At 35.0% G+C, this 19,886-nt stretch overlaps 1 protein-coding gene and 1 long non-coding RNA gene across 4 annotated transcripts in view; one reads left to right on the forward strand and one right to left on the reverse strand.

The window, feature by feature from the left end:
- The window catches only part of E2f1 (E2F transcription factor 1), a 67,851-nt gene that overhangs the window by 9,377 nt on the left and 38,588 nt on the right, over positions 1-19,886 (forward strand). For all 3 annotated transcript variants that reach the window (XM_036377540.2, XM_014233426.3, XM_036377538.2), the window contains exon 2: positions 10,597-10,619. The gene's annotated coding sequence lies outside the window, so the exon portion shown is untranslated. The remainder of the gene's footprint in view (positions 1-10,596; positions 10,620-19,886) is intronic.
- LOC118683716 (uncharacterized) lies at positions 6,151-7,866 on the reverse strand. The gene is made up of 3 exons (XR_004979583.2): positions 6,955-7,866; positions 6,488-6,704; positions 6,151-6,391 (listed from the first exon to the last, which is right to left on the reverse strand). It is a non-coding gene; the product is annotated as an uncharacterized lncRNA (long non-coding RNA).

Below are 19,886 nucleotides of genomic sequence, written 5' to 3' on the forward strand. Positions count from 1 at the left end.
AAACAATTTTAATCTAGAATAATGTCGTAATGTCCGATTCTACGGAAAATAATTTTTTCACAAATTTTCACACTTTCACATTTTCAAAATAGTAAAAATTTAAATTCGGGGATATGGATAGTCAAGTTAAGTCGAGTCTATAAAGAAGACTACTAGAAGTTAAACTTTTATAATATAGAAAGAAAAAAAATCGATTTTTTTTTTTTATTTTTAGACTAGAATACTCTATTTGTTTTAAATTTGTCTATGATTTTAAAATGGCTAAAATGTACATTCCAACAATCCATCCTAGCAAACTTACCACATTTACCATATACCTTTTTCAAAGAGGTCTCTCTCTCTGAAAATTACGTAAGAACGAAATAATCTATAATATAATTCTATGCACAAATTTAATAAAAATCATGACACTATCGTAAAATATTAAATAGGAATAAAGAGGAAATGGTATAAACAAATGATGCCACCGGTTGTTATTGTTGTTGTAACGGTTATCTAGTCCCCGCTTGGATGATAAGTGATAGTTTGGTTGTCGTCGAGGTCATCTAACGGGAGGCCCAAGAAACAGGCAGTTTCGACGGGGTCGGACCGTAGAAAAATGGGTGTTAGATGAGTTGGGTTTGTTGGGCATGCAAAGAGGTGGTATCATGCGGAGCCTCATTGCACGCAGGACATATGTTTGGAATGTCAGGGTATATTCTGGATAAGTAGGAGTTTAATCTGCTACAATATCCAGAACGAACATGCGCGAGGGTGACTCTGGTTTCGCGAGGCAACTCGAGCTCTACGTCTGCTATGGGTGGTGGTTTGACTCCTAGTACGCCATTCACTGAGAGGGAGTCGATGAAGGTGTTAATGGCTCCACTGTGAATGGCGGTCAGTGCTTGTCTGTAGTTCGTTGCGTCCGAAGTCCGGTCGGCGTACTGTCTGATGTCGTCGACGTAATCAAGGAATGACCTCTAGGAGGCGGTTCCGCTTCAAGCAGAAACTGCTTGGAGAGGAGCTCGCTATGTTCCTTAACATAGCATAAAGGCCTCACTGTGCAGGTGTTCTATTGGGGACATCAAGAGGCATCCCGTGGTAGTCCGGAGTGCAGTGTTCTGACAAGTGTTCTGAAGCTTCCTCGTCTGCGTTGCACTACATCCAGGCGACCATATTGGTGATGCATAGTTTAGGACCGGCCGGCCGATTGGTTTGTATGTTGCCAACAACATTTCTTTGTCTTTTCCCTAAGAGCTGCCGACAAGCGATTTGAGGATTTTGTTGCGGCTGTGTACTTTGGCAGTTATCGCAGTTGTGTGAGGAGTGAAGGTGCACAGACTGTCCAATGTTAAGGCTAAAATTTTAGGGTTATTAACCGTCGGAATTTTTGTGCCATGTTCATCACCTGAACATTTCAGTCGATGATGCCACCGGTCATTTTGACCGGTTCGTAGTTCTAGTGTTAATGTCAAAGATAGGCTTTTACGGCAAATATGCATAATTGCAGATTTTCCTCGTTGAGAAGAGCCACGTTGTTATAACTCTGTAATTATTTGCGTTCTGTTGTATATAATGGAGGACCCTATGTGATTTTGAAACTATGAAATGTGAACATGCTACCGCCCTCTAAGAAGTTTATCATACGTGTCCCATAAACTACTCTCCCAATAATTTCTAAAAGGTAACGCCGGAAATTTAAAAATGGGTGGAAATTCCAATATTAAACGCTAACCAACATTAAAAGGCTGCTGCTAATATTATATAAAGTGAAGAGTTTTAGGTATAATTTACCACTCGTTACTCGCCTATCTTAGAATAACACCTGTCGCAGTAGAGTGCAAAAGATCAATAATTATCATAGCATCAGCATAGGCAAGTATCCATATTATGCTTGTAAGAGACTTGAGCCAAACAAACCAGTTAATTATGCTCTACCGAAAGGACAGCATTGAAGGATGAACAGTGTATGTTCGAAATGAGGCGCTTGGTAAGAATAAGGAAGAACGTAGCAGGCACACTAGAAAAAGCGTCTGATCACAAGCCAAGGCAGATGTTGGTAAACAGTGACAAACAACTAGTGCCACAAACAGGGTACTAAAAGCAAATAGCATAGGAAAAGAAAAACAAAAGGGAGAACTATTTACACGAATAGCAATAACGAAACAAACTAAGTTGTGGCAAAGCGGGCAGGTGTGGAGCAAATAGATCCATTTGACGCCGTACAACTGTACTACAATAATTGAACTATGCATTTCTTATATGGAATTGAGCTAAAGATCTCCCTTTGCTTTGTTCTGTTACGCAACTGTACCCTCGCAAAGACACGTTTGTAATACAGAAAGGTGAAAGTGATCAAATGTGTTTGAAGGGTGACGATGCTGTAAACGCTATGCTTCCTGCGAGAATGCACAAACCGAACAGTGCGACGGAGAAATTTATGAAGATTACAAAATTGTATTTTTGGTTGTAAGACGGAGTAGATGAGAAGAATTTGCATAACATTTTGCGCAAATTTTGGAGAATATGCCTTATAAAGCATTCGCGTATTAATATCATTTGTATTAGAATGCAGCTGCTGCTTGTTGAATATAAGATCAATAGGTCATATGTATTTGACTGAAATGAGTAGTTCCAGCGTATATGTATGTATATTTCAAAAGTATATGGTAAGACTGAAAATGAACATAAAATATAATAATTTTAACAAATGCTACATAATTTAGATTTTAATTAGTTATGAACGCAAATCAATTATGAATTTAACTTTTAATGCACTTGGAAATTCTTAACTTCCATGCTTCTTATGAACTGCATATAGTATAATATATATATTTTTGATATATAATATTATATATAGATGTACAAGCAATGTATTGTTTTAAGTTACAAAATAAAAATATTGAAAAATCCTTTCATTAATGAATCTTCTTCATTCATTTAGATGCCTAAGTCGTTACATGTCTCTTAAAACTCAGTATAAAGTTGTTGACTGATAACTTGATTACTGCTTGAAAGGCTAAACAACAAGCTGATCAATTTTTTTTGGAGATTGCATCATTGCCTTAGGCAATAACCCATGCCAAATTTCGTAGAGATAACTCGTCAAAAGAAGAAGTTTACCATACAAGACTTGTTCCGATCGGTCAGTTTGTGTGGCAGCTATATGCTATAGTGGTCCGATATATGCCAACATTTAACGATTCTAAAGTGGTCTCTCTAAAGATTGAAATTATCGACAGTTATAATAATACTAATTGGTTTGCTTTGATCCAAATAATAGTCTGCTGGTCTGAGGATGTTTCTTGAATGCCACAAGTTTCTCGATTTTTATATATTTTCACCTAAAAATAAAAATTATACAAAACATTCATTTACTACATAAATTTTGTTCAAGTATATTCAATTGCCGCGAATTATTGCCGACTCGTCTGCATCCTCATTGTTTGCTGCAAAGGCACGGTCTGTATGTCCGCTGAGAGTATTCCATACAATGCCACCGCAGAGTCCGCGTCGTTGTCGCACAAAAGCAATATAACTCTTAGTAAAATAATTGCAACACGCTGCAGGAAAGTATGCGAAGAGGCATTGAGGTTGTCAGACATTGGCTGGGGCAGAGCTAGTCGTAAGCTGCTGTGTCTTACTTATACATACATATGTATATAGGTGTGTGTGAGTGCTACCGATTCTACTGGTGGTGTCGCCTCTTCCGCCCCTTTAAGGCGCCCGCGCACACAAAGTTGTTGCGAAAATTCCCGGAATTTTGTTTAACCAAACACACACACACACATCCCCTATACACACTCTACCCTCAAGCAGTAATCCATGCACCACCAGCTGAAATCTGTGAAACATTTGCATGTGCCGTACACGAAATGCACACTTGAAACAGAAATCAAATAACTCTTTTTGCCTTCTTGTAATTACTAACCGTAGTCCGCTGCTGTCGCCCGTCTAGTCTCGCTTACTTGTGCTGGTTTGTTTCCTTCTTCGGTCATTATCCTTTGTACGTGCTGATTTCTATTTATTCTTATTGCTATTCTCACATCCTGCGCATTTGAATACCCAACCATGGGAGCGCATATTCCGTTTTTCTGTTTCTCAATACTTACCATAGTGTGGATTTTTCTCATTTCATATTTACACAAGTTCACCTTTTATTCGTCTTATTTTCGTATTCCCATGTCAGTAGTGCAGAACGTCTGAAGGGGCGGTCGTATAACTCCAGCATCTAAATCAGGCGATCTAAGTTTCTCACACTTGTCGTTTAGTAACTTATATTTTGTTGTGAATATTAGATATGTATGTACCTATATGTACATGTGTATGAAGACACCTATTAAGATTTTATATTTCACATATGTTACGCTCCATATGCAGTGCGTATATTTCTTACTGATACATTATTATTGAAAGTGCTTTTGTGGCCTTACTCCTCCGCTGTTACCACCAGCTGGTCCCGCATTGAATATATTTTGCGCTTAAGAATCTGCGTTCGTTCGGGTGACATTTTCGAGTCAATATAACCAGGAGATTCAGAAGCAGCAACCATTGTTTAAACTTTTTTTTTAAAGAAGAAAATATCTGACTGGGTCGCCGGTTCATACATCCCTACTTGTAGTAACAATTTACTAATTTTTCCGACACAAAAGAGTATTTATAAAATATGTTAATATTAGAAAATGTCCCTACACCACAAATCATTGAGCAAATTCATAATATTGTTAGTGAAGATCCAAGTTTGCCTAAGCGTGAAATTGCTAATGCCATAGGCATCTCAGACGAACGAGTACTTCATAGTTTACATGGAGAATTACATATGAAAAAGCTGTTTGGAAAGTTAGTGCCGCACACGTTAACAATTCAACAAAAACTGGATCGAAAACAAAATTTCTCAGCATAGTTTGGAGCGTTTTAAGCAGAATAAAACCGATTTCTTGCTTTGTTTTATAGCTATGGATGAGACTTGGATCTACCACCATGATCCTAAATTGAAACAAGAACGTTTACAGTGGACTGAAGCTGGTTGTTCAGCTCCAAAGCAGGTGAAGTCACAACGATCAGCAGAGAAGGTTATGCCATCAGTTTTTTGCGATGCAAAAAGAATTTTGATTTATTATCTGCAGAAAGGTAAAACAATCAACTCTGAATATTATTGCAGAAAATATTGAAAATAAAATTATTGGAGGACCATTGGAATAAGTGTATTGAATTTAAGGGAGTTTATATTGAATAAAAAAATATATTTCGCACCAAAAACAGTATTTTTTCATTTCGAGCGCATAAACTTTTCAACCAACCTGTACATAGCTACAAAGTGAGGTACACAATAAATGCAATGAAGATTCAATGTTCCATTGAAGCGACGGGAGCCGCCATAAAGCACAGCTGAATATTTACTCCCAACACTATAACTACATACATATACGACCACTGCAAGAATGCGACGCGGCCGACGACGCACTGGAAGAAAGAATCCCACAGACGCGTTTGAAACTTGTGCACAACAACAATTGGAGCAGCAATCAACTTCGAAACAACAAAAATTGCACGAATAATATGTTGCAAAGCGAATAGAAAAAGTCCGCTGGGAAAGTAAACTCGAAATGCAATGACAGTGCTTGGATGAAGGCAACTACAACTCTGGCTACGATCCAGCACATGCATTCTTAGTTTTGTATACTTGAATATTAAGCACAGAAAAATGCATAACATAATTTTGAAATGTGCAAAAAATACTGCTTCGACGCTTTTAACATTACAACAAATTTGCAAAATTTTGCAGCATCGAGATATGGATATGACTTTTTCTTAAACATAATCCACTTTCGCCTATTTATCGCATGCACTTGTAACGCACATCCTATTGTACATAGGTACCGCATTGGAGCCACAACAACAATAGGTGCATCTTCGCCCCGTTGTGAACTGAACACAAACAACACAATTTGATTTTAAATTGTGTGCGCTGAACTATAGTTGTTGGTAATGCTCTCGTAATTATCCGACTAAACTGCCGGTGCATTTTATCGTGCATATACCGGTGTGTGTGACAATGAGCAACAGATGAAAGAGAGTATCTGCAACGGCAATTTTATGTTATCAGATTTTTTGTAAATAAAGTTGTATTGCCAAGGAGTTTAGTTAATATTCTACCACTTACAAAACATTTATTAATACATTGGTAAAATATATATGTACGTGATTAAAACAATATCAGCAAAAACAATATCGGCAAATTTCTACGAAAACTTGAATTTTTCAAACTAGAATTGATGTAATCATCCTTTCGAGCGTTATCCTTAATCCTTAATATGTTTGTTTTGAATCTCAACAAAAATGTTATACACGGTAATAAAAGTAGCCAAAAACTCATATCAATAATTTCTGAAAGTCTGTGAGTGGAGTCTATCTGCAAAATAAAATAGTAAAAATGGCTTTAAGTCAGCATCACATCGTGTGTAGAAGTAAAAAATACAAATTCCATTCATAGTTTTTATTTTGCCACCTCTCTGTCTCTTTCGGTGTTTCTGCGCGCTCAATGGTCCTTGCCATTTGTGCGTATCGATGCGCCGTTCTGCTTTTATCGTACTCTCAGCGCAATTATTGCTCCAACGCTGTTGATAGCACTCGATTTCTTCTCCAATTTTTGTTCTTATTCTCTTGTATTTGCGTTTCGTGAATTCGTTGCCACATGTAGCAATTGCCATCTTTCTTGCATTCTTCTACCATACAACAACAACATAAGTACATATTAATTTATTTACATCAACAAAAAAATTCCGACAAAGTAGTGCGTAGACAGGTTGTATCAGCTTATTTTTTGTGTTGTTTTGTATTTATCTTAGCTTTTTGTAATATTTGTGTTTATATGCATGACATTTGTTATTCTTTTGCCTTTAATATTGCTAGCTTTTAATAATTTTATGGGGCAACAATCGATGCCGACAATGGCTACATCAATTACATACTTACATACGTGGAGTAAGAAGCGAAGATTATAATAACACAGTAACCAAGTATTCGTGGCGCAACAACAACAACAACACAACCACAATATCCGTAATAAACATATCAACAAAGTCAGTTCTAAAATGTTGCATTGCAATTACAACAACAGCAGCACCGTCATCTGCCACATAAACAACAACCACAACAATGTTATCCCTCGACGTTGGGATGCACATCGCTCGGTTATTGGCTAAGCTTTTATTGTATGGTATTATTACCCCCACGAAGCATTTGCCTACATGACTGCATGACTGCCAGGCTGTCAGTGCGCCATCTGCATTGCTCTCTATTTCTGTCTGTCCATGCGTTCACTGAATCGTCTGCATGTCGTGTTCTTCTGTCTGCTGGCCTAGCAATCGACGCTTCGTTTTTCTTTCATTACCTTGTCGGCTGGTGCCGGGCTCGTCTCAATTGTCTGCTTGCCGCTTGCCTGGAACTCCAACGGAAGTCAGCACTAACGCCGTTGCAGTCAGTTTTGAACTATTAATGTTTTTTTCCTAGCTAGCTTACAGACATACATATGTACACATGCAACCTGCATGCACAGCATTGGAACTTGTTTTGCATTATAACTGTCCGAAACGTTCTGTTGTTGCCGGCAACTAAAGATGCTGTCAGGAAGTTATTGGTTAGTTATAGTTTGTGCCGAACTGCTGCTGATTTAAAAAAGCTTTATTGTTGCAATGATTCGGAAACGCAGCGGTGCGCAAATGATTCTATACTACTTTCAAATATGTATGCAAATTGTACGATTATATACCATCTGATCAAAATTGGCTCGAACTGATTCATTTAAAATGCGCGCGCAAAGCGAATCGATATAATTTTTTTCCTTGATTGTCGCAACCTTTTTTATATTCGTGTGAAGTTTGATTACCATATGTCAATTAGTGTGTGTTTGACAGCTGTTTGTTTAAGACGGGAAAAGTTTGTCTGGCGATTTTTATTTTTTTTTACCACGAAAAACAATATATCAACTAGCTTTTTAGAAATTGTGTGCTTCTAATGGAATCACGACAACGGAATCGTTGAAAATGTTGCAGAAAACGTGAAATTTTTTTTTGTCAGTTCGAGTCGAATTGACCATTTTTAACGCATACTCAAAGGTGGGTCGACAGGTCTTGGAACAATTATGATTAATCATTTCTTTCTTTCGGGTCATGATCTTCGTGAAAGTAACGCAATAATAATCGAGTTTCTGCTATAATCATACTCCCGACTCTGCAATAAAAATCAAATTTTTAACATAGAAATAAGTGAAGAACAACAGATTGTCTTTTTTAGAAGTCAGTGACCTATTCGGAGGGTTTACAATCGAACCAAACATTTCGAACATTTTTTGAAAATTTAAAAACTTAATATTGAAGAGAGAGAGAGAGAAGGAGTACATAAAAGTAACAACATTATAGGCTGTGTTTTGAGGTATAGTATAGTTTCCTAAATGGATTGATGTCCAACTATTTACCCGTTTGGCATTAACGTTCCCTCTCTTCTCTCTCGCTATCGTGAGAGTGGACGCTTTTGTTCTAACCGAAACATAACTGGTCTCATTCATTCATCAACAAGTGTCTTGAAATTATTTGCAGAATATTTTGATCTAAAACTATAAGCAACACAGCACTATGGAGTTAAGCAATTAGGAAACCGTACTAAATCAAAGATACCTCAGAAAATTACGTTGGATAGAACATACTCTAAGGCAGACCTCGGCATTACGTAGCTAACCAAATATAACATATAGGAGGTCGGTACTACGCAAATTAGTTGAAACCAAAATATGCTCCAAAAAGACTACAAACAGATCCTACGAAAAAATCTTTGTCAAAGTACCAAAAAAAAAACAGATTTACACCGCAGCAATGTTTAAAAATAGCTGACATTTGTTACCCAAACTCGCGTTCTGAGTTGCAAATTTTGAGAGTATTTTTCATCAAATCGAATCAGCGAAGAGAAACATGCCTGACAGGCCAAACAAAGTCTTTAGTGGTGTGCAAGCCGCAGATATTATTAGTCGATATTTTTGAATGATGAAGACGGATTCACTTTAGTGTCAATTGTATCGTTCTAGTAAATAATTTGCAATTTTTATATTTTTTATATTACTAAACTCTACTAATTAAGTATTTTTGGGAAATGCATACAACATAAAAATATAAAGTTCACAAGAATATGTACGACACCACATATCAGCAGAATACTTAAAATTGAGAATTTGTGGTTTTAAAGTACTGCGGTAAAATAAGGACTTGTGTGCCTCTGGTCTTACTAATAAATTCAATACGTTAACCGCAAAAGAAGTTTTTCAATCCGACAAGTTAACCACAAATCCAAGCACAACTCAATATTTCATTACAAAAAATGCACGCTGTTATACCAAAGAGTTTTCTAAAGGAGAAATTGCGGTGCCTTGAATTTTTGTCTGCTCTTTGGTATATATTTGGCCATCTAATATTCAAAATTAGTGAATTAACCTTTCATTTGACTTCATTTGTTCAACCAATTGTATTTCGGGCAGTCTACTTAATCTAAAAAATTGTGAAGTTGTAAATCTCAAAACGTTCTCTATTGGCTATCAACTTCAAGCTATAGAAATCGTGCTGACAAAACTCAACTCAATAACTTGATGAATTGACTGAAAAATTTCATTATTGTGTAGAGTATACAGGACAAGTTAACCACATTTGTAGTAAAATCTTGATTAGTTTTAAAGAAATATCATCTAGCAGCGGTTTCGAAAAAGATGTGTGTCTGTGATGATTTCCTTTTTAATAAAAATCAAATATTCGCTCTGGGATTATGATGGCTTTCCATAGGCAAATATTAAGATAATGGGCGCTAAAAAGGGGGTGGTTTGTAAAATTCAGGAAAATAGTAATTGAATAAAATCTAGAGAGTAACAAATAACTATGTCGTAGAATAGTAAGTTACATAAAGATACTTTGTAAAGGTTGGTTTGAGAATTGTAGTGGAAAATTGTGAATTATGGAAATTCTAACTAACCATTAACTAACTTCTGCAGATGACTTACATTTGTTGTATGTAGTAAATGTTATAAATAAATATGCTTAAAAAACGACTTTTTTTTTTTAAAAATAGGTTCTTAGACAGCTTTAAGAAGTGCACTCCACGTAAGCGCTCTTTATTGTGACGCGAAGGTCCTTCGCCTTGTAGTTTTATATTTGTTTTCCTATTATCAGATAGAAAAATTAAAATCTCGCTTCCAACTACTTAAAAAATATCTCTTTACATAGGTCTAAAGGAAATTGATTGCTAAATGGTCTCTTACAACTTTTTTCTTAAAGCTAACCATTTAAAAAATATTAATAGTTGAAGTTTGATTATTTAAATGGAATTTTCTTTCTTATAAAAACTTAGCGATGCTAAATGAAAAAAAAATCATAAATAAAAACAAAAATAAGAAAATTTATTGCTCTACCAAAAAGGTAGAGTTGTTTCAGAACCTATTTTTCAGAATACATAACGAAAAAACGTTTTTTTTTTACCCACCCTAGTATATATGTACATAGTATTTTAAGTTCAAGTATAGCATATGTACATATATGTGTTTATATGTATAATAATTTTTTTTCCTTTTGCTCTTTTCAGAACCTTGAACTGTTATAATTTTTGTAAGTACATATTTATATAATAAATTACTTCTTTACTTACACTAGTTTTAAAAACCTAAAAAAGCTTATATTTTGAAATTCTACATATGGAACTGCTTCCACAATAAGTATCGAATAACTAACTCTTCTGAAAAATGAAATCCATGGCTAATAAAGTACTTAGTTTATTTATCTGATTCATTTTTCAAATATAGTAAAATAATTTTTTCACCGATAATTTATATTTGCAAATTAAAAGGAGCTAAATTTACACAAAGTTAAGAAAGGCCAAATCATGGGTCCTAATGCCTTAAAAACGATCTATAATTAATCACTGGTATTGTGGAATCCAAGACAGATTTGCGTAGTTGTCAGAATTGCAAATCAATTCTGATTTTCAATGGTGTCACAGAATCTGATTGGATTTTTCTTCTTTTCGAACATACGCAAAACCAATATTCGAATCAGCTGTTTGCTAATGTAACAAAACTTGCAAATGAATAAATTTGAATGCGTTTGATAAATTTATAATACGGAATAAAGTCTACTAAAGTTTACAATGAGTTCCGCTATTTTAGCTTTTATTTTATAGGAAGTAAAAAGCAACGAAAAAATTTAAAGGAATATATTAAGGGAACACAGTAATCCACTGGATGCACCAGGGGAATCGCACGTGAAACTTTTCTTGAATTTACTTGTAGGTTTGTATACATGCAAACTTTACAGATTTATATCACGTTATCGATTGAATAAAGACGCATTTGGGAGTTAAATTACGTTTATTACGTTTGGTAGGTAGGTAAGTAGGTAGAGTGGCTGTCTTTTGACACACCTAGGCCGATTGTGATACCACCGACACTATGGTTCCCCCACTTTTTTGGCTCCTCTCTGAACCACCTCGTACTTCTGATGAACTTCATCAGTGAGACAAGTTTTATACGTTTGCAAAATCCTCTTAAAATATCTCTATTTTTTCCATAAACTCAATAATTATGACATTTTGTGTTTTATTCTTATGTTTTTCCCTATAGAAATAACGATAAAATAAATCGTAACTATAATATAAATTATTTTCTTAACTTACCTTTCAAATCTGTCAGCAAAAATCCTCTTGCTTTGCTTCTGATAACAAAACCGATATAATTGGTTAATTAATAACAAAAACAATATAATTGTTTCGAACGTCAAACCAATAATATTTGAACTCATGACAGCTACTACATTTTTTTCGGTTTCAAATCTGACTCCGACAACTATCAGATTCTACAACACCGCTGAATATCTTAGTAAAAGTGAGACATATTTTTTTTTTTCTTTTTATTAAATATTTCCATAGCATTAACCTCTGTGAAGTTGTTAATATAATCTTGTTGTTTTTTTTTTTTTTTTTACAAATTTCAATAGTGCAATCGGCAACAAAGAATTTTACGACTTTTAAATAGCCTTTACACTTCCTTCATTTATGTAGTTTTATGGCCTTTCGAAGAGGGGCGTATTGTGAAAACACGTCATTTGGCATATGGTCATGTGAAAATCTCGAATTAAACGGTGGAAATGTGAAGCATGTTTTTATGCATTTGACATTTCAACTTGACACATGAGCTTTTAGAACACGCACCCAAACGCATAAAAGCAAGTCTTACATGCATTCAGTGGTAAAAAATATAAAAGAACGAATGATATATTTGCAACCCGGTTAAAAGGTGTAAAAAGGGTTGTAATCAGTATTTTCATCAGCAATCCTAATTGATCTGAGATAAATAAAAGCGTTGTGGTTTTTTATGTAAATCTATTTAGTTTGGTTTAATAGATTGAAGATTACCTTCAATTAAATGGAATATCAGTGCACAGAAATGTATATAAATAAATTTAATTAACAGATTTCTTTTAAGGAGCCTAGTGGTACAATTTTTGAAGTGTAGTATTTTTTTATGCACAGAAACCAAAAGTCTTTAGATATTTTTCGTCAACCCTGTGAATTAGCTTCGCCTGTCAACCGGATTAATTTATTTGGTTAACCTTACCAACAAAGGTTTCTCTTCATTGTCCTAAGCAATTACTATGCTTTCACGCTCAGATTTTAATCTCATATGCATGTAATTGAAGACTCAGCACGCCTAGCATACTCTACATATGAAAATGCGTGCAACCCTTTCTAATCTTGTGATCGCTTTTTTGTTTTAGTATTATATATTTTCCGTTAATTGCACGACAACGACCGTAAATGGATTGCGTTGACTATTCTACCGTGCCCTAATCCTTTGACATGTTGCATGAATTGTTTCTAAACAATGTTTGGACCATATTGGAGCAGCAAAACTGAATTTTTTAATACTTATAAGCATGCATAAATATGTTTTAAAGAACATATTGCTTCCAATTATATACAAATAGCAATTCTTTTTGTCAACTTAAAATATAAGCACAATTTTTAGTAAACTGGTTCTAAAACGCGCGAGTTCAGAAAAAGGTGTGCGACAATTACAATTTTTGCAAACGAATGTATGTAGCTTTAGCAGAGCTCTAATTCACATAAATATGTACATATGTATGCATTCCGTTACATGGATATTTCACTACGATTTAAATTGGTGTCACGAGTAACGTACCATGGAAAGGCAAATAAAAAAAAAAAAAACAATCAAGCCTTATGCAACCGATAGCTAGATATTAAATACCAGTGCAACAGTCGAACGGCATATGCTATAAAATGTGCGCATACGAAAATGTCACATCTGCCGTTTGCGCATACGCAACCCAAATGTTACACATTCGACAGGGGAAGTATGTACTGTTTGCGTTCATAATTAGTGCGTGGTATTCTACTTAAATCCACTTTTACGAATATTCCATTCCATACTTACTACAGTTGTGTGTACGTGTGTGTTGCTGTAGTTTACAATTTTTACAAGCAGCACACCCCATTTATTCGCCGATAGTCGTACGCTATTCGCCGACTGATATACAAGTACATACACTCTCCACTACATAACCGTATGGGGCATACGTGCATACATATCTATACTCGTATGTACATACAGCAGATACCTTTTTTTAAAATTCGACGTTCACTGCCCTCATTTTACAAAAACGCGTACATACGAGTATTAGCACAGAGTCGTTCAGTGCTTCCCTAGTTTCAAGCATATGTATATATGTATGTACATATATATGTAGCAGTATAAATGCCTACAAACATATTTACACTGTGAACCCATATATTTATCGCTTACGGGTCATTCCCTTTTTGCCATATTCAAGTTCGTCAAAGCATTTTCAAGGGTTGCTTGGTTTGTTGTCTGTCTGACTGACTGTCTATCTGTCTGTCTGTCTGTCTGTTCACATGCTTTTTAAATGACTGCTTTTTTTTTAGCAATACTATACATACATAGGTGCGGATCTTTCCTATCGCAGATATATTTGTAGCCCTTCTCGCTGTTCTTGGCTTTAAAACATTTCACAGACTTATGCACACGCTTTCGTAAATGTACTCATATGAACTAGAATTCGAGTGTTTCCATGTTGATTTAATTCAACTTGTTTTCTTGCACAAAGTTATTTACTAAAAAAAATTTCCAATTTCAGTAACAAGAAATGTTTAACAAAGTTCACACACTTTCATTCATATATACATATAAATAAGTATGTGTGTACACAATTATATTGACATATGCCAATATATTCAAGGTCCTCAATATATTTCGCGAAATACCACAAAGAAAGGTATGAATATGTTAACAAACCCTATAAGAAGGTGCATGGTTTGAAATAAGCGCTGGATTTTTCGGAGAATTCTGGTTTTTTATTAATAACAATGTATTAATATGCTTAGTTTTGGCAGTTGCTTTGTCGAAGCACTTAATCAATTTTTTATAGCAGATTTGATATTGCAACTAGGCGCTTTCAAACCCGGTGATTATTATTGATCTCCAAATTTTTGCACCATTTTCACTTTTGTTTCTCTTTTAATTTGTGCCAATGATTTTTATTTTGGTACCAAATACAATACTATCACCGACTATTGTGTAAAGCAGCTTCCGCGCCCTATTTCTTAGCCAACGTTTGCTGCAATTGACCTAATATTTGATACTCTTTAACTTATTACAGGCTATAGAACACAAGCACATGTTGTTTGACCTCTTCAAAATATTGTTTGACGATTTGCAATCACCTTAGTCGGTGCAGGACTTCATCACTAGACATTATTGCCTATGAAAATTTCAAAACTAAGCATTCAATAGAGTGTGCTTGCTTCATATACTCGTACCTAAGTTAAAATACTGAATTCAGAATATTTTCGGACTGAAAAACGGTCTCAATCTATGTTTAAAAAAAATTAAAAAATCCAAATTATTGATTTATGCAGAAAAATAAAACGCGTAACTATTTGATATTTAACACTTTCGAACGCGTAAATCAGTCGCTTAAAATAAAAATTTCAATAGTGGACATCATCATTACAATAATAAACATTAAAACATAATTTTGCAAATTCCTGTAAACAATTTTACTGAAATGTTATATGAGATATATTGACTTCGGGTATTACATTAAAATCTCTTAATTAGAAAATTAAAATGAAGTTAATTTTGAAAATATTGCTATCCCATAACAGAGACAATGCGTCTGAGAGGGTTAGCAGGCGGGCCGCTGACAACATTTAACATTAATTTAATCTTCTTAAATCAAAGTTAATTTGAGTAATGGATGTAAAGTGTGTTGTATGTAAAATTTAAATTTGTTAAATGCAAATAGCCACTGATATCAGCCATGGAAGTTTTCGAAATTTTCTAAAAAGAAAAAAAACTGCGACTTTACTTTCTTTTTTTACAGAGATGTGAACGTACTTAAGTCCTTAAATATGTCTGTAGCTTGCCCTTGGTTATACATACGAGTACGTCTGTACGTTGTAGTGCCAGACATTAGCACCCTTGCTGAGTGCAATGCCAGTGGTTGGTTGCCATTACCAATGCATTTTCGTTTCGTTTCGCATCGTGCATTTCGATTTTCTGTTATTTTTGGTGTTTTTTTTTTCTCCAAGTGCTTGAATTTCACATTATTTTTTCGCAAAGCGGCGAACGTTACCGATTTGCCTTCTGACAATCTGTCGTTTTCATGTCATTGGTCTCTTTGGAATTTTTGGTTTGTAACAATTGGAAAATATTGAACATTTGTCGAGCATGTGCGCCAAGGAGCAGCAAGCAACAATTGGCTATGAGCACACTTCGACACCACTCACAGCGTAGCGAGCAGAAGAATTGCCAGGCTACTGTTAGCAGGAAATACGAAGTATAACTGCAAGGATATGTCTAATGCAAACACTTACGGTACACATATGATGCTTGGGTTAAGGGTGTTTCTTGTTGCGCGACACCCATGCAATATGGGACGGTAACAGACAGGCAGTCAGCCAGCCGGCACATATCCAGGTGTGTAATTTTTTTCTTATTTAGGTGCTTTCAGTAATTTTTTTTTTTTTTTTGTTACTGTAATGTTGGTGCTCTACTTTAAGGCGCTGAGGTAACGTTTTCCATGTCAGCTTTTGTTTTCTTTTTCATGCAACAGTCTGTCTTTGGGATACTTGCACGCTTGCAGCTGCTGATAATTTTGCTCTTAGATTTAATGAAATCTTATTTTTTTGCGCTTTGGCTTGTAATCAGCATTGATAAACCCCACAATTAATTAGGGGAACTTTTCACACGCGTAAAAATTGGTTACGAATATGGTGCAATATAAATTAATGAAATAGAATGGAGTTATCCTTTTTACGAAGGTCCGCGCTCGTGTTATTATAAATTTTAGCGAAAGTGTGCTCGGTTTCTTAGGCTTGCAAGCATTTATGGGAACCTTCCTCGCTAATCAGTGATCAGCGTGTGATTTCCCGTGTCTTCCATATTATAATATAACGAATTTGTATTTCCTGCGTTAAATAAAATTTCCTGTTTGTTCATTTTGAGCGCGTATTCTTATTTTTGTATTTTTGTCGTTTAATCTTTGTTGTGTTCTCTATAATCATTTGCGGCCTTATCACACATATTCAAATATTTGTTTGAAGATATCCTGTACTCCAAGCAAATCTTGTTGCTCTCAAACAAACAAAAATATTCAAATTATCTGCTTGGACTAATATGAAATGTTGTTGTTGTTTTTGCTGGACTTTTCAATGATCTTGTCGTGCTAAGTCCATTCATAGTTCCATTCAAGCGTCTCCATTCGCATATCACAATATTTGAATACACTTCTACATATACCATACATAATATGTACATATATACATATGTATATATACAAAGATTTGTATGTCGCATCATTTCTTTGGTTTATTACTTTTAGCAGTTTGGTTTGTATGTCCTTATAAACAAGTTGGTTTCACTTTTGCTGCTCCGCTGACTCTTGCTCATCATTGCTGTTGTCTTTCACGACCCTTGTCTGTCCAATCTTTGCTTTTTGGCTTGCCGCTCGGCTAAAGACTTACTGATCATTCAATTCTTGGAAGTGCAGCTAAAGTAAATAACTCGTAGACTTTTTGCTCTTCAACTTTGGCATCTCTTGCGCGTCGATTATTTAGTTCTCCGCCTTCCTTCATACTCTACATACTTTACTTAGTAGAAATTCTTCACTTTCTGTAATTTGTTGTTGTTATTTACCTTTAAGTTATAGTAGCTCTGTAGCTATTGCTGGGTTGCCAAGAGCATGCAAACAAGTAATCCTCTGGACAGACATTATTTGTATCCCAAATTTAGAAACCGGTATCAGGTAACAGTGACGTTAGTTTTGTTGCAGGAATTCGTTGTTGTCTTTTCGGTTATTATGTTTACATATATATACATACATACATATGTGTGTATGGGTGTGGGTAAGAAGAAAATAGTTAATGTTAGTATTGTGTTGGTATATGAAATCTTGTTGGAATCCAGTCTAGTCAGTTTTAGTCAATAAACTCATTTAGACAATAGTATTGTTGTTTAGAAATTAATACACTATTAATACAGATTTTTAAATATTGTAGCTATGAGTTAGCATCATTTAGACCGAAATTAGGCTTCGAGTTGGCGATTGCTTAGTCAGTTTTTACTCAAGGCCATTGTGGTTTTCCTCAGCTGCAGATTGAGTATTCGCTTGATAAGAAATCGGTTCATTCGACATTGATGTTAAATTGCTTTTGCTTTTTGTTTCGAGCTTGAGTTGTTTTATATCATTTCGTAAATAAAATTCTTAAACTAAAATATTAATTCTCGGTTTTAACGGATAAACGATTTATCTGTAAACACACATATGTTATACTTGATAAAAGACTTAAATTAACTAGTAGTTTAGTAGTTAGAGAGCGAAAACATTATAAAAAATCCACATTTCGCCATATCCTACCATTTTTGACAATACGTTGGTTGGCTTTTATATTTCCGTATTTGGCAACCCTAGTATTGCAATCAGGCAACTGACAACTTTATCGTAAAGTTTGGCATCTGTGATGCCATACATACTCAGAACGTTTTGACATAAGTATGAGCACTATTTGTGTTGCTTACAGTAAATTAAAATATTCATTTCAACCAAAGAACGAATTAAATCGCGAACATTTTCCCACGATTATTTTTCACAACTTTCGACGTGGATTAACACAGCAACAATGCCTCGATGAACTAAGTTCAATTTTTAACGATGAAGCTCTGTGGGTGTTTCAAGATGAGCCGCATCCAACAAAAGTTGTTCGCGCACGAAACACTTCCAAGCAAATGGTTAATGGAGAATACTTTGAAAAACAATAAAGCGATTTTAAATTATTAAAATTTGTTTTTGTTCTCTAATCCCGAAATATAAAAGGCAGCACTCATACATAGCTTTCGTAAACATGCTCAAGCGCAGTTTTGAAATTAAGTTTAGGCAAACTACATTTACAATATTTAAGGGTAACAGAACTGAACTGAAAAATAACAGCTGTGCGTATATTTTCTATTGCAGTAGTTTGCCGACGTATAAAGGATTGATAAATATTTGATAAATTCGTAGTCGTATATATTTATAAAGAGCCAAGTGTACTTTAAAATTTGTAGTAACCAGCTTTACTTTTCCATAACTGAAATTAAGGTCTAGACCACCTTTAATTTTTATATAATAAACAGAATCTCAAAACAAATAGTTGTTGCATGCGATTTCACAACACTTGTTGATGTTTCTTTTAAATAAATACAAGCTTCAATGGCTAGATCTAGTGCCAGTTTGATGGCGGCTGTTGTGATATTAAGAAATAATAAAAAACACATGTTACTGTAACCGTAACCGCTTAGAATTTTTTAAACATTGCTATGAAGAGTTTTTTAAAAGATATAAATAATTTGTATATAATAAATTTAAAAAAAAAACGCTCGGAGTAAGCCAGTTGGCTTGATTTGATAAGTCCATAAAAAGGCTATGGCCAGCTTGCGCAGCCACCAAGCATACGACAACTGTAAGCAGCAAGCCGGAGAATGCAAACAACGACAGCTGCATGCACAGCCATACATATACACAGACGCATTCGTGTGTACAGCACTTTCCATACCTTTGTCCTAGCGTCTTTGACTCATTTTCGTTTAGCGAGTTCTGTCAAATGTCGTCGGTCTTCTACGTCAGTCCGATGCATTGTGTACATGACGCAAACTGCTTTGGTTTTAAAACAAAATGTACAAGCATATTACGCGACCTTTGACTGTAAATAAGGATTGCTACAGAAATCCTTCGTGGCCATACTCATTATGTGGCATGCAGACAGGCGAGTAGATGTACTCGTACACGAATATTTTCATCCTGCACGACATCGTGCGCTGCCTTGATTGTTGACTGCACCCTTTAGTTGTCGAAACGTTCAGCAGTGAGCAGTTTGTTTAGCGTGTGGCATTCACATTTGCTTCATATTTGTATGATTTTATTAATTCCTGGCGTTTTAATTGCGTCCTGAAACTGCACTTTTCCGTGTATTTTGGTTCATTTCTCATATGAATGCCGGATTAGGTTAAGGTGTGTTGGTGGCACGTTTTATGTAAATTTCATTACAAAAGCTTACATTTTGTTTTCAACCCTGTGTTCAATACGTTAAACATGGTGCGGTGTTGTGGTTCTTTAGAAATTCTGTTATGTGGCGGCTGGGTATTTATTGAATTCTCGTGTTGTCGTTTCAACAAAGCTTTAGTTTTTGTGTATATATTATATTAGTCGCGGCAACTGCTTGTTTCAATTAATTTTTCAAAAGTGTCCAACGTTAACGTTTACATTAACTATCGATGAATCCCTACGTGGTAGTTTATGCTT

This window comes from Bactrocera oleae, chromosome 2, assembly GCF_042242935.1.
Source record: "Bactrocera oleae isolate idBacOlea1 chromosome 2, idBacOlea1, whole genome shotgun sequence".
Taxonomy (NCBI): domain Eukaryota; kingdom Metazoa; phylum Arthropoda; class Insecta; order Diptera; family Tephritidae; genus Bactrocera; species Bactrocera oleae.